The sequence below is a fragment of the Eschrichtius robustus genome, chromosome 19, assembly GCF_028021215.1.
Source record: "Eschrichtius robustus isolate mEscRob2 chromosome 19, mEscRob2.pri, whole genome shotgun sequence".
In the NCBI taxonomy this organism is placed as follows: Eukaryota; Metazoa; Chordata; class Mammalia; order Artiodactyla; family Eschrichtiidae; genus Eschrichtius; species Eschrichtius robustus.
This window is the reverse complement of record NC_090842.1, coordinates 1,860,933-1,886,886: the sequence shown is the minus strand read 5'-3', so window position 1 is coordinate 1,886,886 and position 25,954 is coordinate 1,860,933. Positions and strand designations below refer to the sequence as shown.

Genomic DNA, 25,954 nt, shown 5'->3' with positions numbered 1-25,954 from the left:
AAGACAAGTTGTCATTCATACCCAAGTGATATTTTTATGCCTATTTTACAGATGAGGTTTTGGGAGGTTAAATGTCTTGGACAAAGTCCCCCAACTGATCAGCAAAGGAGCCCCAAACCCTGCTCCTACCCATAGGGCTAAGCTTTGTGGAAACTGAGCTATGTGTTTGACACCAAGGAATGCTTTAGAATCACTTCCCTTTTTTTTTTTTTTTTTAACTCCTTCCCTTCCTTGGCTCCAGAATGAGATTACACAGAAATGATGGCCCAGAAGCTTCCTTTTGAATCTGCTTGCTTTCTTTCTTTCTTTCTTTCTTTCTTTCTTTCTTTCTTTCTTTCTTTCTTTCTTTCTTTCTTTCTTTCTTTCTTTCTTTCTTTCTTCCTTCCTTCCTTCCTTCCTTCCTTTTTTTTTTTTTTTGGCTATGCCACGGGGCTTGTGTGATCTTAGTTCCCCGACAGGGATCGAACCCATGTCCTCGGCAGTGAAAGCGTGGAGGCCTAACCACTGGACCGCCAGGGAATTCCCACAATCTGTATTTTCTGATCACTGTCCTCAAGTGCCACACGGGCTCTGGTGCCCTCTGTGTAATATAAGGAAACACTGATAAAATAACTAAATGTGCAACTTTGTCCCAACCCGAGGTTATTTCAGTAGAATCTAGCACAGACCAATGGAAATAGACTTTGACAGATTAAATGAAAAGCTGTAGGAGACAGACATCATAGACCAAGGTGATTTATGTGTGTGTGGATTGGGGAGCAGCCACTCTATGCCAGCTTTGGGGGAACAGCATCAGGATCTCTGAGTTACTGGGTCACACAGGAAGGAAGAGATTTTAAGACCACTTGGATGACGTTTGATTATTTTGTTCAAGGAAGATTTCCTGGAAGGAAAGAGATGGCTCAGCATAGCTCAGTAGCTCAGAACCCTCACCTCGCAGCGCGGGAGCTCCGTCCCCCATCACCGATCAGCTTTCCCCGATGCAGCGGGGGGCCCTGGAGCTGTGGGCTGGAGGAGGTCCAGCCCAGGAGGAATCCAAGTTCATTCAAGGTTCTGGGCTTGAAATTTCAGGCAGTGATGTAGGAGGGCAGACATCCTCAGGGGTCAAGCTGCTTGGGGGATGCTAAGCCTTGTAGCATTTGGCATGAACCCTCTGTTTCTTTTAGAAGCTTGAGGATCTCGAAGAGTTTGGGTTAGTAAAAATAATAATGGTGGTTGCGGGTGGTGACAAAGCAGCTGACTCTCCAGTGGGCTTCAGGAGTGAATGGAAAGGACGTACCCCAGCCTGTGGAGCTTGCCTCTTGGCAGCAGGAGACACACCAGGAAACAATTTTCTCACAGTCGTCCTATGACACAGGAGTTACTCTCATTCCTATTGTACACTCGGGGAGCTGGGCCTCGGAGATAATCTGTGCCTTCCTGAAATCACTCGGCACGCAATGTGGAGCTGGCTTTGAAGCCCCTGCCCATGGGGTGAGTGGAGACGCAGGTGAGGACAATTTCATGGGAGCACTTCCCTCCCCAGGAGTGACTGAGCTGTTTCTTCTGGTCCCAAATGAGCTCGACCCCTAAAGGGACCAGAGAGTGATGTATTTGTTTCTTTCTCTTTAAGCAAACGTGTCTTTAAAGAAAGTCATGCCCACAAAGCAGAAGAAAGTGTTGGGAATCAAGCTGTTAGAGTCCAGGCCTCGTGGCTGCCCGCCAGCTCGTGGAGAGGAGACGTCCCCTGGGACCACGGCGAGCAGGCCTCTCCAGGGGGAGGCTCGCAGAGGTACCCATGGCGGGGGCAGGGCCTGACCACTGCCAGCATCCCCGTGTCCCTGGCACATCCCCAAGGGGATCCCGCGCCCCTTCTCCCACCAGGAAGCCAGGGCGGTGAGCAGCCAGGTCTCCCCAGAGTCTGTGAAACAAAACCACCCCTGTTTCCAGGAGAACTGCTCTCAGTAAAAACACAGGTTCTCCTTTGTAGGTGGAGACATGCTTCAGGCTTTTGTTACCGAACCAAACTCGGGAGCCGATCTGCTGCTGCCGGGTGGTGGTAACGGAAAGTACAGCATTTATTTGCAGAGTGTCAGGCAAGGAGAATGGGCAGCTCAGGCTCAAAAGACCCAAACCCCCAAATGGCTGTCAGGGGAGGGTTTTTAAAGACAGGGTAAGGGGAAGGGTCGCAGGTGCGTGATCAGCTTGTGAACAATTCTCTGATTGGTTGGTGGTGAGGTAATGGGGTGATGTTTTGGGAATCTCAGTCATTAGCGTTCTGTTTCCAGCCCGTCTGGAGTCTGCATTCTGGTGGCAGCATGTAGTTAACTTCTTCCACCTGGAGAGGGATTCCGTATCTGCAAAACAGCTCAAAGGACATGGCGCAGAGTATCATCTACAGCTGTTGAGGAGGGACTAAAGGTCCTTGACTTTGTTAATGACTAAACTGTTACTATTTTGTCTTGCTTGACTGTTTTCCTTTCTTTCTGCATTTTCTCACTTCTCTGATTAAATTTATTCTTTGGAACTTGGTAAGGCCTAGGAAGCTAAAGTTCTTCTGCAGACAAGAGGCAGGCAGAGGACATGGGGGGGTGGTCTGTTCTGGGATGGCCCTCCCGGGTTCTGCTCAGTCACAACTGGTTTCTCCCTTTCCCAGCCCTGCTGGCAGTCAGTTCCACGCTCAGCATCTCCAAATCTTCCCCGTCTCAGATCACTCCAGACCACGGGGATCTAGACGGGGTGGAGTGGGGAGAGTTCGGGGCCGTGCTGGGTGAGGAGCTGGCCCCATGTGGCCTTGGGCTGGCCAGGCCCTCGCGGGGCCGGACGCTCAGCTGCAGTGGGCACTGGGGCCTCTCCTGCTCTGACACGCTGTGGCTTCTCGCAAGACCTGGTCACAGTGGCTGTGGTGTCTAGGAGGACATTCCGCTGGAGAGTCAGGGTCTGAGCCGTCTCTCCTGGGGTCCATCCGGTTCTGAACCAGGCACTGGGAGCTGAGGTGGCAGGCAGCAGCGCGGGTGTACATACGAGCCCATCGTGTTTGTGGCTGGGATGACACCTGCCCTGAAGCAGGCTCTCCATAGATGTGACGGGGGAGGGGGAAGGAGCAGGAAGGGGCAGCTACCCCTGTGAGGGCTCACAGCCACCATCAGGTCCTCACAGGAGTTTGGAGCCCGAACCTCTGCCTTGCACTTATTTAGGGTGATGCCCTCATGGCAAAGGCTCCCCGAGAGCCCACAGGCCTCTTTCCACCCAGCACCCTTCCTGGAAAACCAGCCATGCTGCCCAGAGGGGCAGCCCTGTTTTCTGAGAAATTGTCTGGAATTGGGACAGAGTAGAGAGAGTATTCGTTGACAAAACCGCTTGACTTTCGGTATTTTTCTTCTCTGTGACATACAGTGCCCCCTCTTTACTATGCCATTGATCTGAATGCCATCATTTCTTTCCTCTGTTATCAAATCCAAACCTACCTCTAATGGCCCCGAGAGATAATAGGTCCTCATCCCTGGAGCTGGGAACATGAATCGATAAAAGGGACTTTGCAGGTGTGCCTGAGTTAAGGCCCTTGAGACAGGGGATTAGCCTGAATCATCCAGGGGGAGAGGAGGGTCCTTATAAGGAGGAGACAGAGACTTGAGACAAATTGGAGCCATGATGCCACAAGCCAAGGAGTGCCTACAGCCTCTAGAAGCTGGAGGAGGGGAGTTCTGCTGGGATTCAGCTGAAAATGGGGCTCTCGGGCCAGCACGTGGAGGGTCTCCTGCCCGCAGGGGCTTCCCCTGTGTAGAGGCGTCTGGAGAGGCTAGAGCATGCTGTGACCTGGGGAGGGGGGCAGGGTTGGGGACCAGAGTTCTCAAGCATCTCATGGCCTCTTGGGGGCCATGGTAAGTGAGGGGGTAGGATGAAGGGGGCCTCACTCCAGGGAGTCCACAAAGGTACACAGGGCCCATTTTCCTCGTGAGAAAAGTCCACCTTGACCTTTGGGAATTATGAACCCACTGCATAGGGTGGAGGCCTGTGCTGTCCAAGTCCACACCGCACGCAGACCTGGCCCTGAAACCGACTAGGATGGGATTGAAAGCACAGAGGATAAGTTACTGAGTGCGTCCGCGTCCGCCCGTGGTGCCCCCCGCCCTCGGGCATCCTGCCCGCTGAGGGCCGCCAGGGAGCAAGCCTGTTGGGGGTGGGGCCGCCGCAGGTCGCTGCCATGCCTGTGGGTGGCGGAGGGAGGCCTGGAGCGACGAGGGACAAGAACTCCAGGGGGTCCTGGGGATGGCAGTGCCTTCCTGAGGGTTCCCTGCCGGCTGCAAGGACGGGGGCACCACTGAAGGCCGCTGGTGCACGAGGACTCGGGGCTGCCTGCTCTCTGAGTCTGCGCACCAGCTCCCAGAGCCACCCGGCCGGTGGCAGAGGACACGCACCCCTGGTGGCCGCCCACCCTCACGCTCGTTTCTGCCCCAAACGGCGCCGGCTCTACTTAGGGGTCGGAATCTTGGGACCGCAGGGCTCAGATGGAAGAGGCCTTTTCCATCCCGGTGGTAGCGGAGTGGAAATCTGTGCTGGAAGCACAACAACCTGAAATAACAGAAGAACTGGGCACACTCCAAAGGCTTCTGGCGAGAAGCCACACCACGCGAGAGGGGCAGGTGGCCCAGAAGAGGCAAAGGGGCGGAGCCCCGGGAGCCGGTCCCGCATTTCAGGGGGCTGGGGAGGCGGTTGCCTCAAGCCCGGGTGGCGGCAGGTGGCCGGCAGGTGGCCGGCTTTCACGGGACTGGGGGGAGCAGACCACCACCCCCAGCTGTGGTTGGAAGGCCAGGCGTGGATGCAAAGTTGCTCACGTAGGATGTAGGAAATGGGCCCCTCCCCCGGAGCTTCTGTTCTGGAAAAGCAGCCACGAGCCTGTAGGGTCCCAGCAGGGGCCCCTCCTCCACCCCAGGGGCAAAGGCTCCGGATTGAGGGCTTCTCTCTTGGGGCCCTGGATCCCCACAGACCGAGGACGGGCCGACGGCTTCCCTGCCGCCCCACGGGGCCGGGAGCGGGGGCAGGAAGACGACACTTCAGCGAGTTCTAAACACTCTTAGGGGATCAAAGATTCCCATAAACAAAGGAAACTCTCAAGGGTTTGTCTCCGGAGATTATTCAAAGTGCAATAAAACTGAGATTCTGGCAAAGGAGACCGGCGTCGCGTGGTGGCACAGGGAGCCCGTGAGGCCGGGCTCTGACCCCGCGACAGGCTGGAGTCCTTGGTGGCGGATCCACGTCGTCAGAGACAGTGGAGTGACATCTCCGTGGAAACATAGGTGTGGCCCCTGAGTGGGTAACCCTGTGAAAATCCAGTCTGCCAAGTGGAGAAAAGGATCGGGACCGTGTACGGACCAAGAGTCTCTCTGCGAACGCGTTAGAGCCCCCGGAGTCGGGGGCTGGGGGCCCTGAGAGGAGCAGGACCCTCCTGGGATGGGGCCACGAGGAGAGGCCTATCCCGGACTCACTGACCACACACCTCTTCTTGCCGGGCTCGGCTGGACCGCTGCGGTGATGAGAACGGTCCTGTGTAGGGTCAGCAGTGGCTGTCACGTATCTTCCCAGAGGGGTGGCACTTGGCCTGGGTCCTGCTTGCTAAGCGGAGGGGTGATGGCAAGGCTGTGGGGGGAGGACGTGGGCAGGGTGGGAGCAGGGCCGGCGCAGGAAGCAGAGAAGGCCCCGTCCGCCTAAGGATCTTGGGTTTTGCAGTGTCGCCGCTGAGAGTTACCACAAGCAGCTCAGGGAGAGAAGTGGACAGCTTAGACGTCACCTCCCAGGAGCAGCTCTGGAACCATCCTGTGGCTGTCCCCCATCCAGCAGGGGTAGCGGATGCACAGGAGCTATCTCCCCTCACAGGGGAGGATGAAACAGCCGGGGGGTGAGGGGGCGGCCCCAAGGCCGCAGGAAAGCACCTCTGCGGGGAGCTCGGCGGAGGTCAGGCAGCAGCCTTTCTTGGCCCTGGAGGGACCCCAACACCCTCCTGTACAGGGAACCTGGATGCATAACTCACGGCCACGAGGCCTGGGGCGGGTGGGGGGAGCGTCGGGGGAAGTTCTGGGCCTTGGCCACGCTCAGCGGCTTTCCCGCCGACTTGCTCAGAAGTTCGTCTGCACACGGTTCACCTGGAGCATTTCCTTGGTTTGTCAGTGCGAGGGACCATGTTTTCTCCAAAACTCCGCAGTGGGTGAGCTTTGCCGTCCCTAAATCCCTGTCTTCTGTGACGAGGTGACATCCCCGCGGCAGGGGGAGCTGCGGGGCCCGAACTGGTGCTGGGAGGACCAGAGGCCCCCGGGGGCCGGGCCCCCCGGGGGGGAGCGGCTCATGAGGAAGGCGTGGCCTGCCCCCACCTTCCCAGTTCCCAGGGAGCCTCCCTTCAAAGACGACCCCGGCGTCGATGCCACCTGCCCCCAGAGCTCAGGCCCTGCGGTGGGGCCCGTGCCCGGCTGAGGCCTTCTTCCGGTGCTGGTTCAGCCACGCTGGGACCGGCTCACTGGACAGCACGGCCCGGTGGTCCCTTTGCTGCCCAGGGAGGGCAGATGGGGGCACGCTCCACGGGCCCCTCCCCCTCCCCGCTTGGAACTCTGGCACGAGCTCCCGTCTCCCCGCTCCAGCCTCCCCACTGCCTGCTGACCGGCCCCAGACCCCGCTTCAAGCCCCACGGTTATCGCTCCAAACGCACTTTCTCCTCCTGTGCCTCCTGTGAGCGCTCACCTGTCTGCACAGGCCGGAGGCCACCAACCTTGTCCCGCCCATCAGCCCCCAGCCTCCTTGAGGCCCCGCAGGTGGGCCTCCTCCCTGGCCTCCCTCGGTCTCCAAGCTCTCACTCGCCTGCGCTGTCCAGCACTTGGTGCCCAGTGTTGCTTGGGCCCCCGTCTGTCACCCTGCCGAGCCAGCTCTCGAGCTGCAGGTATCGGGCTTCTGCGGTGCGATTCTGGTGGGTTTACGGGAGGTGGTCACTGCAGGAAGGTTGGGGGCAGGGGGCCTAGCCCAGGTGATGTGAGCCTTCCCCGCGGAGGGACAGAGGGCAGAGTGGACCTTTCTGTCCACGCAGGACAGAACTCTCGCTGTCCCCCAACACGGACGCTCAGAAGGGCCAGGGTCAAGGATTCGGGGAGGGGTGGGGAGAGACCATGCGCTCTAGGGGCCACTGCGTCTCCTCTGTCCCTGCGGGACACCTCAGGCAAGGCCTGCTTTGGGTTGCAGCGGAGCGAGGGGACCCGCCCCGCTGACGGTCTGTCCCTGCCCCGTCTGGAAGCACCCCTTCTCTCGTGCAGCTGAGTCAGTGGCTGTGTCCGCTAACAACCCCAGGGCATGACTTTACCCGGCTTGGCTCTGAGGCCCAGCACCCTTCAGAGAAAGAGGAGAGTGCCCAGGAAGGGGATCCGAGCAGTTGGGGAGCACACGGGGCGCCCCGGGACCCTCGCACGACCTGGTGCTCTGGGGAGGTGCCCGCCGGGCAGACCACCGCCTCTGAGCCCCAGGATCCCACCTGTGAACTGGGGCCTGGTCCACAGGGCTGTGGCTGCAGGTCTCTGCGGCCCCTCTCGGGTGTGGGGGGCACATCCCTCCTGGGTCCCCTGGTGGGCCTGCCCCCCTGGGGGTACCGGCCGCCGGCCCCTCCACTTGCTGCCCTGCACGCAGGCCCCCCAGGGGCAGGGGCGCGTTCTGGGCTTTGGGCGAGGTCCCACGTGCTCATCCGACAGACAGGGATTTGCCCAAGTCACACGCGTAGGGCCCAGCTGCCCGGTCAGTGTCCCTCCCCCAGGCCACTCCCCCGCTGTCCCCGGGCAGCCAGGCCTCTCGCCGTGTGCCCCTTCCAGGCCGTCTCTCCCACGCCGAGGCCCCGGCCACCCTGAGCCCTGTAAGACAGTGGCCAATGCTCACAGCCCCCGGGCCTGCTCGGAGCCGGCCGTCACGACTCCCAGGCGGTGTCAGAGGTCAGTGTGGCCGCTGGGAGGGCTGCCCTGCACACAGCACCACAGGGCGCCCCCGGAGCTGTGTGACCAGGAGGGCTTGGGGCAGAGGGACGCCAGTGGCGCCCGTGGCCGAGCTCCCGATCCTCCAGGAGGACGGCCAGCCGTCGAGCACACGAGGGGCCCGGGCGTGGGGAGGGGGCACAGGCTATGATCCCGTGATGGGCGTGCTCTCCCGCCTTCCGCTCCGGGGCCCACAGAGTCGCGGGTCCCCCCGCGCCCCGCCGTCGGTCAGCGGGGACTGAGCACCCGTCGCCCGCCAGTACCACGCGGGGCTGTAGGGCTGGTGAGGGGCAACCCCACCCTCAGGACTGGCCTGCAGTTTGATTCTGAGTGTTAAGGTCAGGAAAGGAGAGGGGGGAGTGGGCGGGGTGCACTGCGGGTGGCCAGAGTCCCCGTGCCAGTGAGGGTCGGCCCTCGTGGAACGCAGGGGTTAGAGAGCCGCTTACTGTTTCTAGAGATTCGCCTTTTCTGGAAACTTTGTAGGACTGGAATCAGACCGGATGCCACCTTTTACGTCCAGCTTCTTTCCCTGAGCACGATGTCTCCACGGCTGGTCCGTCGTGCAGCGTGTACCAGAAGCGTGTCCTTTTCTGTGGCCAGTCGTATTCGTCGTGTGGGCTCTCCACGTGTCCTCCATCCGTTCCCCAGCTGGTGGACATCTGGGTGCTCTGGGGCAGTCATGAGCAAGGCTGCCGTGAACACGCACGAACAGGGTTCTACACGGACACGTGTTTCACTTCACTTGGGCGGATTCCTAGGAGTGCGATGCAGGTCCTAAGTCAGTCCATTTAACTTTTCCACACGGTATTAGGCTGTTTCCAAAGCGGTCTTCTGTCTTAGGCACCACCCGGCAGTGCAGGAGGTCCTGTATCTCCTCGTTGGGCTGACCCCTGCGACCGCCCATCTTTGCAGTGACTAGGGCTATCCTAGCTGATACCAGACCAAACTTGGGTCCGCTCCTCTGTGCAGTAAAGCCAGTGTGTCGGCACCGGGCTGTGGTGAAGGGAAGTACAGCGTTTGTGGCAAGGTGTCCGACGTGGGACCAAGCAAGGAAAACAGGCAGCTCCTGTTGAAAAGGCCTGAACTCCCCAGTGGCTTTTAGGGAAGGGTTTTTAAAGACCGTGTGAGGGAGGGGGGTGGGGGCGTGGTCAGCTCGTGTATGTCCTTCTGACTGGTTGGTGGTGAGGTCATCGGGAGGCAACGTCATCAACCTTCTGGTTGCAGCGGGTCTGGGGTCTGTGTGCTGGTGGGCAGCAGACAGTTAACTTCTTCCACCTGATGGCGTTTCAGTATCACTCAAGGACATGGCTCAGGATGACATCTGTATCCCTTGAGGAGGAACTAAAGGTCCTTGACTTTGTTTAATGGCTAAACTGTTATTATTTTGTCTTGCTTCACTGCTTTCCTTTGCTTTTGATTAAATTTGCTCTTTGGAACTCGGGTGAGGCCTGGGAAGCTGAAGTTTTTTTTAATAAACAAGAGGCAGGGGACATGGGGAAGGGGGTTCCTGGAAAGGCCCTGCAGGGTCCTGCTCAGCTGTACGGTGGGTACGAGGGGGTGTCTCCTGGAGGCTTAATTTGCATCTTCCTTTTGGTTAATGAGGTTGAGGGCCCTTCCGTGTGTTTACCTGCTATTCATATGTCTTCTTTGGCAAAAGATCTATTCAAGTCTTTTAAAAATAAACTTTTTAATTTGGAAGAGTTTTAGATTTATAGAAAAGTTGCAATAGTAGTACAGAGAGTTCCTGTGTCCCCTCCCTCCGTCCCTGTTGTTAACACCTCACGTCACCATGGCATGTTCATCAAAACTCAGAGAACAGCCCCAGGGCATTCACTGGGAACCGAAGGCCAGACCTCATTTGGATTTCAGTAGGTTTTCACTGCAGTCTTCTCTCCTGCTCCAGGATCCCATACAGGATGCATTTGGTCTCCTCAGCCTCCTCTGGGCTGTGACGGTTGCTCAGACTTGCCTTGTGTTTCATGACTCTGACAGTTTTGAGCAGTGCGGGTGCTGTGTTTTGTAGAATGCCCCTCAACTGGAGTTTGTCTGATGCTTTTCTCGTGGTTAGAGATTATAGGTTTAGGGGAAAGGACACACAGAGGGAGAGAGCTCCATCACGTGCTATGGGGGGACACGCCATCACCGTGACCCATCAATGCTGACGTTGACCCTGATCTCCTGGCTGAGGTCGTGTTTGCCAGGTTTCTCTGCCGTCACTTGCTCTATTTTAGAAGCAAGTCACTAAATCCAGGCCACCCTCAATTTTTAGGAGGGAAAGGAGGCATTAAACTCTCCCTCTTAGAGGGGCGGTATCTACACGAGTTATTTGGAGTTTTTGGTGTAGATTTGTCTCTTCTTTCCTATGTGTTTATGCGTTCGGCCATTTAACTGTCTCAGTCTGGACTCACCCATGTGTACTTCCTGCCTTGGGCCCTAATCCCGTGTCACTGGTTTTGTTTCTCAGATGTTCCAGCTTTACTGGCAGCCCTTTCAGGGTGGCACCGGTGTCCCTTTGACTGCCCTCCTTTTGTTTCTTGGGCACTTCCTCGCTTTCTGGCTCTATAGGATGCGGTATAATATGCTCACCTCATATATTCCCCAGTCCTACCCTAGAATCAGCTGTTGCTCCAAGAAGCCCTGGTTCCTTTAGGAGAATGGTGTTAGAAACCAAGATCTGGGCCCCAGGTGTGCTCGGTGCTACTGGGGTGTCACTCTTTCTAGGCCTTCTGAGCAGGCAGAGCCAGGGAACGTGTACTTGTGTGTGTGCCTGTGCACTACCTGTGTGTGCTCACAGACCTGTAATTGTTTCTCTGTCCCTCTGTATCTGTATTAAGCTAAGCACGAGTTTGTGCTGAGATCTCTGAGTAACCCAGCGCCACGTGGACCATGCCAGCCTTCCTCCCTGCTTATCTGCAGTGAGACGCATGGCCCCTCCGTCCAGCGTCAGTTTACTTATTTGTCAGACCCCCGTGTCCACGTAAAACAGTTTGAAGGCTAACCTGTCTTCCCATGAGAAGCAGCTCTACCAGCTCCAGTCTTGATATGCAGTGGGCCCTTTGTCTTAGCACCAGCACCCGGCCTTCAGTGTCCGCTTTCCTAAGTTACTTAGGTCAGCTCCTTTCTGCCCCCCTCCCCTCGGTGAGCTTGTGTTAACGTTTGTAATACAATTGGATTCTCTGATCAGCACCTGCATCCCATCCTGGGATCTGCTGCCATCCTAGTAGATTTAATTTGCATACATTAAAGTTCACTCTTCGTGGCGTAAAGTTCTCTGGGTAATAAATACTTGGAGTCATGTAAGTGTCACCCCAGTGCCATTGCATCCCCTAAACGTCCTCCAGTGCATGTCTTTTGTAATCAACCACTGTCCTCTCCCACAGCCCCGGGCAATCCCTGATTTGGCAGTTTCCATCCCCATAGTTTTGCCTTTTCCAGATGTCATAGGAATGGAATCATAGAATATGTAGCATTTGGGGTCTGGCTTCTTTCAGTTAGCTAAATGCATTTAAGATTCATCCGTGTTTGTTAAATCGGTAGCTTGTTCCTTTTCATCACCAGATATGATTTTGCTGTGTGGATGTACCAAGCTTGTTTCTCTATAGACTGTTGAAGGACATCTTGGTTACTTCTAGTTTGGGGTGATTATGCATAAAGTTGCTATAAACATTCACATACAAGTTTTTGTGTTTTCAGTTCATTGGATTAAATACCCAGGAGTACAGTTGCTGGGGCATATGGTGTGTCTGTGTTTAGCTTTGTAAGAAACTGCCAAACTGTCTTCCGCAGTGGCTGCACCATGCTGCATCCCCACCCGGGATGAGTGAGAGTTCCTGTGGCTCCACATCCTCTCCAGCCTTTGGTGTTGTTGGTTTCTTGGATATCAGCCATTCTGATAGGTGTATAGGTATCTCTGTGTTTCAATTTGCATTTCCCGACTGACAGTTGACGTTGAGCGTCTTTTCATATGCCTACTTGCCATCTGTATATCTTCGTTGGTAAAGTGTCTGTGCAGCTCTTTTTTAATTGGCTTGTTTTTTTGCTGTTGCGTTTTTAGAGTTCTTTATATATTCTAGAAATAAGTCCATATTTAGAAATATGATTTGCAAACATTTTCTCTTGGTCTGTGACTTGTCTTTTCATTCTCTTAGGAGTGTCTTTCACAGAGCAAATTTTTAAAATTTTGATAAAATCCAGTATATTAACTTTTTTCTTTCACAGATTACGTGTTTGGTGTCATATACAGAAACTCATTGACGACCTCAAGTTCAAGCAGATTTTTCTCCCTCGTTTCCTACTTTCTTCCTTGTTTTCTAAATCTATAATGCAAAGTTTCTATTTCACATTATCGCTTTAGATATATGACCCATTTTGAATTGCCTTTGCGCCTTTGCCAAAAATCAGTTGACTGTGTGTCGTACGACTCTGTTTCTGAGCTCTCGTCTGCTCCATTGATCTCCGTATCTGCCCTTTTGCCAACAGCACACTGTCTGAATGAGACAGTGCAGAGCTCAGAGCAACTTGCATCTCTTCTCTTAGGACTGGGAGCCACTTCTGTGAATCAGCTGCTCATATCCTTTACCCCTCCTCCACCCATGGTGGTTTTCTTATTGATTCTGGGTGCTCTTTATATATGAAGGGAATGTCGGTTATCTTTAGATTTGGATAACTTCAGCAGCTGTTGATGAGACTCTGTGCCCTCCACAGTAACATCACAGTGACTCAGCGTCAGCCGTGTACGCATCCAGCAGGCACAGGACGCAGATGGGCGAGGTCTCACTTGGCAAAGAACACAAAGGGTTTGCTGACCTGTTTCCTCCACTAAAAAGCTTTCAAACATAGAGTGACATTTATCAAAGCTGGCAGAGAACACCAAGTGTGAATGCCGCTGCCCTGGGGCTGCCACTGGGAAACGGTGGCCGTGACCGTGTCTGCCCTCTGCATCCGGTGCCAACTGCAGACCCGAGAGTGCGAGTCAGGTGGAGAAGTGGGGGAAACACTGCCGCTGCTCCCAGGCCAACTGGAACGTTGGGCCGGTGCCAAGGAGGACCAGGGAGCATGGGAAGCCTGGGGCGTCTCGCTTTTGGCTTCAGCAGAGCCCTTGGGCAGTGGCTCTTGGAGGCATCTGTCGGGTGATGGCAGCATGACAGGTGTGTTTTCTCAGACTCAGTGGTGTCGGGAGAGATGTGACACGCTCTTCACACGGATGCTGTTCAAACCCAGCTCAATACCTTGGCGACGGGGCTTCACCAGAGCAGTTCTGGGAAGGCCGAGCGAGGCTGGAGCTGGCGCCCCGCCCTGGTTCCCATGGCACCCTGAGCCCCTGGACCTTGTCCTGCTGCAGGGCAGCCCCACCAGCTCCAGGCTAATTAGAGAAAGCAGCAGGGCAGCGGGTGGCGGTGACAGATAATTGTCTTGCTAATTTTTTTTAACCAGCTTGACCACTGGGCTCCAGGCCAGCTCAGCTAAGGGCGGAGAGGAGGAGAGACCATAAAGGGAACAGCTGTCAGCAAGCACCTCGCTGTCCGGGACTGACGTGCTTGCCGGCGGGCCCGGTTCCTCGGCCGCCGGGGTTCCGAGCCCTTCACCCCCAGACAGAAAGGGAGGCGTGGGGCAGGGGGTGACTGGGACACGCAGTGGGGGAGGCCTGGCGGGGTCCGAGCAGAAGCAGGTCGCGGGGACTCCTAGGGAGTGGGGTCCTCGGGGGGTCTCGGAAGGAGAGCGTGCGCTGCCGGGGGAGGGCGGTACCGGCCCAACCCGCCGTCCAGAAGAGGGCCCAGTGCCTCGCTCCTCCACTGCCTAATCTGAATTTCCCGCGTCTGGTCTGGGGTCCCCGACCTCCGTGAGCTCCGCCTGAACTCCAGCAAGGGGCACCCCCCCGACCCTGCTTGGCTCTGTTGTGAGGCTGGCTGGGCCTTGATGGTGCTTTTTGCCTTGTTTTCTGTCGTGACTCTTTGAAAGGCTGCTGTTTGTTGGCCCTGGCGTGTTTATCGTGCTCCCCCAGGCAGGAGGGCGCGGTGACGCTCCCAGGCCCTGGGGGTCCTGCTGGCCCGGCCAGGTTTAGCAAGGGTCCCCAGGCATGAGTGGTTCTGAGTTTTATTCATTCCCGGGCCCCAAGCCCTCCTGGGGCCCCGCCTCTGAGTCTGAGCGGTCTGCCCGGCCCACTTCGAGCCCGTGGGAGTGTCTGTGCTAGGGACCGAGGTGCAGGGACCTAGCGGGGTGGATGTCACCCCGAGGAGCCAGTCCCCTCCATCTCCCCGAGTTCAAACTGCGGTGCCTTCTTTTGTCTTTATTTCCCAATTCTCATCCTTTTTTTTTTTTGTCTTTTCTTGACATCTTGTTATGAAATTTTGCAGACGTACAGACCACGAAAGAACTGTACATTGGACACCCCTGTGCCCACTGCCCCATTCTCCCGTCACCACCAGCTGCATGTGCTTTATTACGTGTGTGTCCGTCTCCACGTTGCTTTGTCCATCCTACTTTGGGGTGCATTTCTAAGTCATTTCCTATGCATTTATTCTTTGGCATCGTACATTAAGAAAGAGCTGTCCCATCCCCACTTCCATCTGTTTATGTTTCCAGGACGGACCGTGGGTCACCTGTGCAGTGCCTGCATTCACGTCCGTGCTCTCTCCCTGACCCGTCACACTTGTCCTGTCCTTCTGTCGTGAGCCCAGCTCCTCCCTGCCTCCCGACACCAGACACCGGCCCACCCTCCGCCTTCCCTGCCGGGCCTGGAGGCCGCGCCTCTTCTCGACAGAATGTCCTCCAGAAGCCAAGATCGAGGGTCTGGGAAGGCTCCGTGTGCTTGTCAGTGAGTTGCAGCGTCAGGATGCTTCTCCCCGGACACCTCGTAGACCAGAGGTCGGCACCTGTTAGAGGTTCCTTTCCTTCTTGGGAGGTAAATTGAACACACAGTGAAATGCCAAATCTTCACAGTCCTATCCGTTAAGTCCCGACAAATGCATACTACACCTGGACAACAGGTGATACAGACCATCACTCTAGAACAACCTTCCGGTCCCCCCACGAGACAGCGTCACTCGCGGAGGAGCCTGCTGGGCCCCACGCCGTCAGCCCCCGCACCCCATCACCTCCAGCAGGCAAAGGCGAGGGGCTGAGCAGACGCCCCTTCTCTGTTTGCCAGCACACAGGTCCAGCCACACAAGCCAGTGCCCTGGAGGGCAGGTGCACGCAGACCACGGTCGGCCCCGAAGCCTCTGACTCGGGGGCCGCTCTGGGGCGGGGTCCTGTTTCCAGCAAGCGCCTGAGAGGCTGCTGCTACCGCTGGCGCTGAGGCCCCGCTTTGAGAACCGCGGCTCCAGGCAGACACCTGCTCAGGGGGCCCGGGGCCCTGGTGAGGGGAGAGCCCAGCCTCCAAGCCCACGTGGCGGGGGGAAGGGGCCGCAGTGGCGCTGTGTCCCCAGCCAAAGGCCCCGCCCTCTGGGTCCCCACCCTCGGGTGCTGCCTGACGACGTGCTCCTCGAAGCGTCGTCCCTAAGCACCGAGGAGCTGGCTGAGGCGCAGGCCTGGCCGGGCCCCTGGGGAGCTCGCTTCGCCAGGTCAGGCAGGGACCCGGGCCTCTGAGTGTGCAGCCCCTGCCCACCGGGCCCTAGTGTGCCCGACGGAGGGAGGAGAGTCCCCGACATGCCTGCTTCCTGAGCTCAGCCCCTGTGCTGGGGCCCCGTCTGGAGCCTGGGAGGTTAGCCCCCAGGTCTGCTTTCAATAACTCGCCTGCTTTCCGGCGGCCACCCCTCTGCCAGGCGTGGTGCCAGGCTGCTGAGGGACACGGGCAGCCGGCCGCCACGAGCCTGGGTCACAGCCTCGTCTGCCCCGGTGACCCTGGAGGCCGCAAGCCGGAGCCGGGTCCAGAGGCAGGCGGGCGGCCCGGGCCCTGCTGAGCACAAGCCACCGCCAGCTGGTGCGGGTCCCCCCGTGACACGTGCGTGCCGGTGTGGACGTGTGTGCAGGGCTGTGCACGTGCTGGTGCGCACGTGTGTTGCACATGTGTGCGTGCTCATTTGTGTACACACGTGCCCTGTGTATGTGTTGATCTCTGAGTAAGTCCCCGGCGTGGGTGTCACGGGAGGGTCTGCAGGGCTGCCCTCCGTCACCTTGGGTGAGACCTGGGGGCAGCCTCCGCACGGCGGCGCCTGAGCCTCCCTCCCGACAGGTCGGGTGACCGAGACGGAACCTGCTGGGCGGTCCCTGGCATCCGCGGCCCGCTGTGCGGACCCTCGGCAAGTCATTTACTCTGGGTCTCGGCCTCAACCCGCGCCCTGGGGACAGTAGCGACCCTCCCCGTGGGGACGCCGTGGAGGGTACTGAGCTGCCGCCCCACGCTGGGTAAACTGCAAGCGCTCGCTAGCCGCTGCTTCCCTCGCCGAGGCCGCGCGGGGGCTGCGGAGGTGCGTCCAGCGCTCCGGTTCCCAAGGTGAAGGGTGGGTCTTTGCTTCTCTGATGATCGGCCCACGGGGGGCAGAGCCCTCGGGCCAGGCTTCCCGGGGCTGCATCCCACTGGGCTGGCCCCTCCGCTTTTCAAATCCTGCGTCCCCTTGGTCCTCACTCCTTCGTGTGACATGTTTCTCTGCCCAGTTTACACCTGAGAACGTGTGGGTCGCGGTGACCCTGGAGCAGGTACTGACTCGCCCCAGGTGTCGCTGGGAGAGGGCTGCTGGTGAGGGTCCCGCTGCCCCGGAAATCCATCCCCTCCCCCCGCCCATCCACAGGCCTGTGTCTTCCTCTGGTTGTTGCTCCTCCACCCCCTGTGGATCTTCAGGCACGGAGGTCCGTGGCCCTGCGTCCGTGGCCCTGCATCCGTGGCTCTGCGTCCGTGGCCCTGCGTCCGTGGCCTCTGGCTGCCTTGGGCGTGTGCTCCAGAGGGCTGAGCTGAGCTGAGGGGAGGTTAAGGCTGCCCCTCTTGCTTGGGACATGTGAGTCAGGGTGGGGAGGGGTGGCCCCGGGGGAAGCGAGAGAGGAGGTGCCACGGTGCTGCTGGTGCGTCTCCGGCCGGGACCCGTCCGTGGCTGGGACTCCAGAGCCAGGCAGTGACCCAGCGGGAGTGGCAGGTCAGTGGGCAGGTGCCTGGGAGGGAAGGATCTGGTCCTCTGACGGCCCGCAGGAGGAAGGGGGGGCAGACATCTATACAGAGCCTCCCGCTCTTGTTCCTGCTGGCTGGGTGGGTCCCGTGGTGTGGGGGGAACCCCTGCACGTCCACCAGGGCTGTCCAGGGAGCAGACTCCAAGCCCAGGGGGTGGCGGTTCTCCCAAATCCTAAATCCCAGGTGACTGGGTGCCGGGGGGGAGCCGCCCAGCAGAGCAGGGGAGGGAGGCAGGCAGCGGTGAGGGTGCCCAGGTGTGTCCCCGCCCTGCCCCTCCTGACCGCAGCTTACACTCGCATACTCTGGGCCACCTTCCTGAGGACAGACGTGTCCTGTCATCGGGACAGACAGCCTCGGAGCCCGGCTGATGCTCAAAGCCTAGGACGCTGCCCGCGGCCCTGGACCAGGCCCAGGCCCTGCACAGACGTGCGCTGATGGCTTGGTGATGGCCGCCGGGAGAGCCAGCTCCCGGGAGCCCGACCGTGAGGCTCCTCTGCCTGCAGCGTGAGCAGGAAGTGGGAACGGCCAAGGGCGCGGGCCGGGCGTGCCGGCAGCTTTCACCGGGCCTGTTTATCACGACAGCCTCTCCGCGGCCTCACGCTCCCGGGTGGCTCCAGATGGCCGTTATCCCATCCGCCTGCAGCAAGTGAAATAAAACACTTATCACGACCTGATGTTTCTCCAAATGCACCCAGATTCCAAACGTCCAAAGCAATCACGCTCACTTCAGGGGAAAATTTCCGGGCAGTTTTTCTCTGCTTGTTATTTTCCTCTTGGCTTTTACCTTTTCTTCTTCTTGTTCCTTTACCGGAAGGAGAGTCTGGTTCCAGGCGGCCCGTGTCGACGGGAAGGCCCCCATTTCGTGGCTAAAACTGCTCAGTCCTCTGGCTTTGAGGTCATGCCGTTTGCTTGCGGCTCCACCCTCAGTTCATTCATTTATTCTGGTTTTCAGCTCAGGAGCGTAGAGACCGTTCAGGTGTGGTCCACTGTGCAGGGCTGGCCGCCGCTCTTGGATCGTAGAATCTGTTTCGTCACTTACTCGATTTGTGGTTTAGGGAGAGTGACTCTACCTGTCTGGGCCCCAGGGTCCTCATCTGTGGGATGGGGTAACAGTAGAACCTGCTTCGTGGGGTTGTTGGGGGGAGTCATGGAACGTTCTAGTCCAGGGCTGCCTTCCAGCAGGGCTCGGCCACTGTCATCTTTGTCTTCGTTAATAACAGACTCTGCAGCAGGCTTGACAGAGCACATGGGAATTCGAGGACAGGCACGGCTCCTCGTCACCAGGGTGGGGTGGGCAAGGGGCTCAGACAGCTCCACAGGCTGTGGAAGGTGAGTTCACGGGGACGACGCAGGTCCAGCAGGACCAGCACAGGCAGAGGTGCAGGGCGTGGGTGCTCCCAGCACCTGGAGAGGGGTGCGTGTTCACGGCGAGGGGGGCTTGTGCAGCATGTGGAAGGGGGGCCCCTGGTGCAGCAGTTAGCGATGCTTGGTTGGGCAGGGAAGGGGGGACGGCAGTGTCAGGATCTAGACAGGCCAGAGGCTCCTGATCATGGATGGATGATGGATGGGTGGATGGATGGTTGGATGGACGGACAGATGGATGGACGGACGGATGGATGGACGGACAGGTGGATGGACGGACGGATGGATGGACGGACAGGTGGATGGATCGGCGAGACGACGTGCTGGGGAAGGAATGACCTTCAGAGGGAGGGTTGTGGCTCTTTTTTTTTTTTTTTTTTTTTTTTTTTTTACAGAATTTCTCAGGACATACTCGATAAAGGACTTTTATGCAGACTCTACTTTCACAAAACTCCTACCAACCAACAAGGAAAAGACAAACAACCCAACAGAAAAATGGGCAAAAGCCTTAAAAAGTCCTTCTTTCTCCACCCACAGCCAACTACTCCACTCCCGGGAGCTGGAGGGGTGGGGGGCACTCACGTATGTTCACAAAGGACGTGCCCTGGCACATTCTCAGAGCCCTGTTCATCATAGCCCGGGCTGGAAACTACCTCCATGCTGATCGGAGTGGAATGGGTAGATAAACTGTATTCACACAATAGAATTTACACAAAAATATGGACCAGTCTTGCACATGAAAAGATGCTCAACATCACTAATCATTAGGAAAATGCAAATCAAAACCAGGAGATAAGCACCTCACGCCCATCAGGATGGCTTCCGTAAAAAACAGAAAATAAGTGCTGGCGAGTATGTGGAGAAATTGGAAGCCTGGGGCTCTGCTGGTAGGAATGCAAAGCGGTGCAGCCACTGTGGAAAGCAGCATGGCAGCGCTTCAAAAAATTAAAAACATAATTACCATATGATCCAGCAATTCTCTTTCAGGTATATATACCCAAAGGAATTGAAAGCAGGGTCTCAGAGATATTTGTACACCCGTGTTCACAGCAGCATTATTTACAGCAGCCAAGAGGTGGAAGCCACACAGCTATCCACTGATGGATGATGGATAAACTAAACGCGGTCCATCATACAGTGGAATGTTTTTCAGCCTTAAAAAGGAAGGAAATCCTGCCACCTGCTACCACCTGGATGAACCCTGAGGACATTATGCTCGGTGAAATGAGCCCGTCACAAAAGGATAAATACTGTAGGATTGCACTGCTATGCGGTCCCTACAGGAGTCGCCGTCATAGAGACAGAAAGTAGGATGGTGGGTGCCAGGGCTGGGGGAGGGGGCTGGGGAGTGAGTATCTAATGGGGACAGTTTTGGTTTTACAAGATGAAAAGAGCTATGGGGACAGATGACGGTGATGGTGGCACAGCTCTGTGAATGTGCTTAATACCACTGACCGGTGCACTTAACCACGGCTGGGACAGTAAATCTTAATGCCACGTATATTTTACGGCAATTATAAATAAAAATATGATGAATCTCATAGCGTCGAATGAAAGAAGCCACACACTGTGGCTAGCAACGAAGTAGCCCAGCTGACCGACCCCCTCGGCCGCGGGAGGAAGGCCCGTGGCTGGGCTGGGCCCCAGGGCAGGGGGGCCGTGTTCTGCTTCCCGATGGGGCTCTGGTTCCGTGGGTGTGTGCAGGATGTGGCAGTGCCGTGAACTCTTTGCCTATGTGTGTCTCCTATACCTGGGGAGAGTTTTAATTAAAAAAAGGGCTGTCTTAGAATAAAGGGCTGCGGCTTCTGGAAGGCTCGCCATGTCGTCTTTAGTCGTCCCTCACCTCCTTGGGTCTCGAGAACACCCTCGTGGCCCCGCGTGGTCCACAGACCTGTGCTGGAGAAAGCAGGCTTAAGGTATCCCACCAGCCCCCTTCAAAGAACAGGGCTATTTTACAGACGCTCACGCACACACACACGCACACCAGCGTTCTCCAATTTAAAGATGAAAAGGAACAAACACGCCTTCAACAGCGAGCGTGAGGGGGGGTCTCTGGAAGCCCATTGTCCCCGCCTCGACTTCTGTGGGCTGGAGAGATGAGGCCCAGATGTTGCCACGGGCCACGGTGACCTGGAAACTATTACTTAACCCTTGAAGGAGATGGGTGCCTGTGGTGTATTTGGCCTCTGAAGGCAGTTATTCTTTATGTTTTGCTGACAGTCCAAACGATTCTAGATAAACCGGAGAGTGTAGGGAGCCGGCAAGCACCTGGAGAGATTAAACCCCCCGGCTCTGCAAGAGCACAGCTGCGACGGGCAGGCCCAAACCACCGAGCGCAGGGTAGGAAAACCACGCCTTTCGGGGAACACTTCAGATTCCTGAGAGTTAGTGTGGATAGTGGGTGCCGGTGAAGGTGCAGAGAATCACGCGTGTCCCCTGGAGCACCGTGGAGCCTGATTCCTGCCGCGGGCGTTCCCGGCGTCGCTGGCAGCTGGGGCGGGGGGGACGCCTCCACAGCCTGTCGCGCTGAAGAGCGCCTCACACCCTCGCAGTTTCTCTCCGTCTCTGTGACAGTCCTGAGGGAGCACAAGTCTTTATGTTCGTGTCCTAAATGGACCCACTGAGGCCCCAAAAGACAGGGCACGTGGCTGGCTGGCCGCCCTCAGAAGTCAGCCCAGAGGCTGGGACGGAACCCCATTTCTTGTCTCCGAATCCAGTGCAGTTTCTAAAGAGGTGTTTGTTACAAGTTTTGATTCCTTCCTTCCCCCAAACCTCCTGGGACTGTGGATGGGAAAAGAAGGGTCCTGGCTGGTGTCCAGGGCCTTGCCACCCTCACCGTCCAGGGGAGAAGAGGACGGATGCGTTAGCAGTCAGAAGGGCAACTGAGAGGCGGCGGGGCGGGGGGGAGGGGGACAGTGGGGGGGAGGGCCCCCCCAGACCACGAGCTGCTGGCTGAAAGGGCCACAGGGAGACACCGAATCCTGGAGGAAGAGGACCAGAGGGGCTGGAGGAAGCAGAAGCAGAGACCACGGAGGAGGGTCCACTCCCGGGAGCCCTTGGGAGGGTCCCACCAGGACAGTGGCATCCCACCCCCCGGACAAGGTGCATCGCGGCAGCCTCAGCTGGCCCCGCACAGAGCAGCAAGGGGACGTCCATGGGGAGGGATAGGACAGGGGAAGCCACCCCGCCCCTGAGCGACACCCTCCTTCCCAGGGACACTGCAGTGACCCACAAGAACACGCTAGAATCTGCCATTGACTTACAGGAATTTCCAACGGGTGTGCGGGGTAGAAAAATAAGGAAGGTGCCAAGGAAATGATGCCATAGGAACCTCGTGCCCGCTGATGACAGTTTATGCCCGCATACGTGGGCGTGTGACCGTGAGGGCGTGGGGAAAGCGTGCACACACGCACACACTGGGTGGCTGGCAGGACCTGGGGCGGGCACCCAAGAGCGACCCGTGAGGACAGCGTGGGAGGGGGGCCGTCTGGTGGGTCCCTCCCCACCCCACCCCCATGCCCAGGGGTCTGGCTGCGGCGGTTCCTGAGCTGGGCGCCATCCGGGGCTGCTTCTTCAGTGTCCCGTTTACACGCTCGTATGTCATTCACAGAGTCGGCTGGTGGCCCAGAGAGCAGAGCTGTGAGGAGGGGGAACAGCGGGCAGACCAGCATGTCCCTCGAGCGGAAATACCGCCTGTGACCGGGGATCACAAGGTAGGAGACAGCTTCCTCTTCAGAGTTTCATTTGCTGCCACTTCCTGTCTTATTTCACTTATTCTTTATTGTCACTGGTTATGCTGTGCACGGTCAGTGTTGAGCCGGTGTCAGTACGCACGTCAGTTGTGTCCGTGCTGGTAGGTGGTCAGTGCGGAGCCGGTGTCAGTACGCACGTCAGTTCTGTGTCCGTGCTGGTAGGTGGTCAGTGCGGAGCCGGTGTCAGTACGTACGTCAGTTGTGTCCGTGCTGGTAGGTGGTCAGTGCGGAGCCGGTGTCAGTACGCACGTCAGCTGTGTCCGTGCTGGTAGGTGGTCAGTGCGGAGCCGGTGTCAGTACGCACGTCAGTTGTGTCCGTGCTGTTAGGTGGTCAGTGCGGAGCCGGTGTCAGTACGCACGTCAGTTCTGTGTCCGTGCTGGTAGGTGGTCAGTGCGGAGCCGGTGTCAGTACGCACGTCAGTTGTGTCCGTGCTGGTAGGTGGTCAGTGCGGAGCCGGTGTCAGTACTCACGTCAGTTGTGTCCGTGCTGGTAGGTGGTCAGTGCGGAGCCGGTGTCAGTACGCACGTCAGTTGTGTCCGTGCTGGTAGGTGGTTAGTGCGGAGCCGGTGTCAGTACGTACGTCAGTTGTGTCCGTGCCGGTAGGTGGTTAGTGCGGAGCCGGTGTCTGTACACGGGTCAGTGTGGCACAGATCTTGGTGCACGGTCAGCGCTGAGCTGATGTCGGAGCACGGTTTGGGGTGGTGGTGGACAAGGAGATGTGATCCAGGCGCTTGGGGGGCTCTCACAATGGACCAGCGGCAGGAGGCTTGTCTCCAGCTGCTCCGAGGTGTTTGCCGGGAGTGGCTCCGAGGGCAGTGCTAGCTCCGTCCACAGGAGGGCAGGCGGCTGTGCTGGGTGAGCTCTGTGTGCTGTGCCTCCGGGTCTGCCCTTCACCCTGCGCTGCAGGAGGAAAAGCGGGGGCCGTACCCAGAGCCGGGCTGGGTGCTGCGCTGAGAAGCCCCCCGGGCCATCCCTGGGCCTGGCGGGGGCGCCCCTGGCGGCCATGGAGAGGAGGGCGCAGGTGGGGCGTGCTTGCATCAGTGCTGCACCCTGGCCCTCGGGCCCGCCTTCCAGTGCTCCTTGGGAAGCAGTGACCTCCTGACGTCCGCGCGGCCGAGGCTGCCGCAGGGCCATCTGCAGCCCACGTGGGCGGGGTGTGGGTAAGAGGCACGGAATGTGGCTGGGTGGGCAGAGCCCACGTGGCAACGCTCCAACCGAGGCCCTGGTCTGGGCGCTGGCCTCCGTGACCGCCCGCCGGCCGCGCAGGGTGTGAGCAAGGACCTGACCGTAAATGTGTAAGGTCGCCCTGCCCATGGCGGTCATCCCTGTTCCGGGAAGCAGCCCGTCTCACCCTCCTGGTGGGATGGATGCAGCTGTTCACTGTCTGTAAAACGTGCCCTTGGAAAGCGGCTTCCTGGGCTTGTTTCAGATAAGGTTGCAGGGAGGGGAGGGCTCCTCCCGGCGAGCGCGCCCCCCTGGCAGCCTCGAGCAGGGCTGCTCCCTGAGCAGGCAGGACCCAAAGAGTCTTGACATTTAGCTTAAAGGGAACGAACGGCAGGGCCTGTGTGAGTCCGTCAGGAATGTGGCCAACTCATTATGTCATGAAATCTGCCAACCCGCTTTCCCGTTGCTGATGATTCAGGACGTGCCTGCACACATTGGCTATTTCAGCTTTGAGGTTTATCGAGACGAGCGCTGGGTGAGCGGCTGCGGGCGTGAGAGGCAGGGGGCTTGCGGGAAACCTCAGGGTGATGGACCGACCCCGTCTCTCTCTTGACTGGGTTGGGTCCCATGGGGGGTGCCTTTGTCAGACCCCTCGACTGGTGCACTTACGAGGTGTGGCTTGCACTGCACGTAAATTTCCCCTAAAAAACATAAGCAAAGGTTGAAGTCTAGTTAATGCAGCGCAGGCTGAAGTGTTCAGGGATGGCGCACGCGGACGTCTACCGTTTCCTCTGAAATGCATCAAAAGATAAGATGGGTCGGCGCGCAGGTGGGAGGATGGGAGGTGGGCTGCCCTGTGAGGAGGCAGACAGAGCAAGATGCGAGCGGCTGTGACCTGAGTTCAAGTCTGTGGGTGCTGCCTGCCACGCTTTTCAGCTGTCCATTCCTGTGAACGTTGGAGAAAAGTTCTGCGCGGGGCTTCTGGGGGCCTGGTGTATCCATTTTCTAGGCCTTTCTGTATTTGTGAACTACTGTGGGACCCACTGGGGTTCGTGGGGCCTGTGTGGCTTCTCAAGGTGCCTTTCCTGCTGGTCTGTCCGGGAGCCTCCGCCTCAGGTGCACCCAGCTGTGCTGGTGAGTGGGGCTCTGGGGATTTTGATGGGGGCGGGGGGGCGCCGGCCTCGGCCTGTGGTCCAGGCACGTAGACTCACCGCCTCGAAATGCGCCGTCCCAGCCCCGCGAGGTGGCACTCCGGGCAGGCCCACTGCCCCGGCTCCCCACAGGGAGGAGTTCGCGCTCCTTGCTGACCAGCCGAGGCTTCACCTTCCCTCTCGTGACCGTCTGCAGCCTACAGGGGCTCGGCCCCGCCGGCCGGCTCGCAGAGGAAGACCGAGGGTTGCCCGTACCAGTTCAGGTCCCACGCGAGGATGAGGCCTGGTGCGGGCGCCCAGTCTAACGGGCAGCGTCACAGCCCGCTCTGGCTCGAGAGGATGCCCCCTCCTGGCTAAATTCTGTGACCGTGGAGTCAGGTGGCTGCTGCCTGGGGCCAGAGGCCACATCTGTAGCAATAGTTCTATTTCCTGACCTTCTTTATTTTCTTCTGTTGTCCTTTTCCAAGTTCAAAGAAGTTGTTTTGATCAAACCCAGATAACAGTCTCGTTCACAGACTCTTAGCATCAGGAGAGCTGGTGGTTACACCCGTGGGGTAGTCTAGAGGCTGGGTGGGACAGAACTGGGCTGGATCCCGACCTTCTGGCATCAAAGCCAAGTGTCTCAGCCAGGTCAGCTTTGGTGATGAGTGACAGAAAGCCCACCTGAGGTGGCTCAGGCAGCAAGGGAGCTTATTGACCCACCCAGGCTCAGGTACTGCTGGATTCTGAGGCCAAGCAATGCCTTTGGGGTTTGGTTCTTCTCCCTCATCTGCCACTGCCCTTTGCTTGGGCCACGCATCACCGCAACCCCAGGGCCATTGGGGAGGCCAGGCACCTGGCCCTGCACCAGCCTGGTGGCCGGGACTGGAAGGGCTGCCTGAGCTCAGGCCAGTGCCCGCTCCTGCATCTGGGTGGGGTCCTTTTCACCCACCAGAGGGAGTGAGCGTCTTGTGGCTGCAGCCGCAGGAAGGACCATGGCTGCAGGTGTCCGTCGCAAAGACTCTTAATCCTACAGACACAGAGCTCCCTGCTGCCTCGAAGGGAGGCCCTGTGTCCTGTCATCACCCTCTGGGGACCCGCAGTCTGGAACACCAGCACTTCATTTCTATTTCTGACCATCTACACTTGCTAACGCCTGGCGGTCCTGGTCAGCCTGCCGACGGAATTCTTTTCCTGGGAAGCCCAGGATCCTGGGGTGGACGGACTTCTCCACGTCTCAGCCCCCTCCAGCTGCTCCCTAAGCAGCCCTGTCCTTCCCCACAGAGCCCTTCACAGGTTAAGACTCAGGATTCAGCCGTGCCCCCCACACCCCCCCCGCCTGGCAGAATTGACGTGCTCCTCTGAGTCCTGTGGCAGCGGCCATGGGTGCTGACGCCTGCCGTCATCGAGGACTCAGTCCCCAGGTGGCGGTCGGGGCTTTCTGAACCTGCCTGTTTGCCGTGGGCTCACTC

General features: G+C 58.2%; 1 protein-coding gene across 1 annotated transcript in view; it reads left to right on the top strand.

Annotated features, from left to right (window-relative positions):
* ZNF469 (zinc finger protein 469) overlaps nucleotides 1-25,954 on the top strand; it is a 283,346-nt gene that overhangs the window by 123,784 nt on the left and 133,608 nt on the right. Inside the window, exon 3 of the mRNA XM_068528062.1 lies at nucleotides 22,046-22,148. The gene's annotated coding sequence lies outside the window, so the exon portion shown is untranslated. The remainder of the gene's footprint in view (nucleotides 1-22,045; nucleotides 22,149-25,954) is intronic.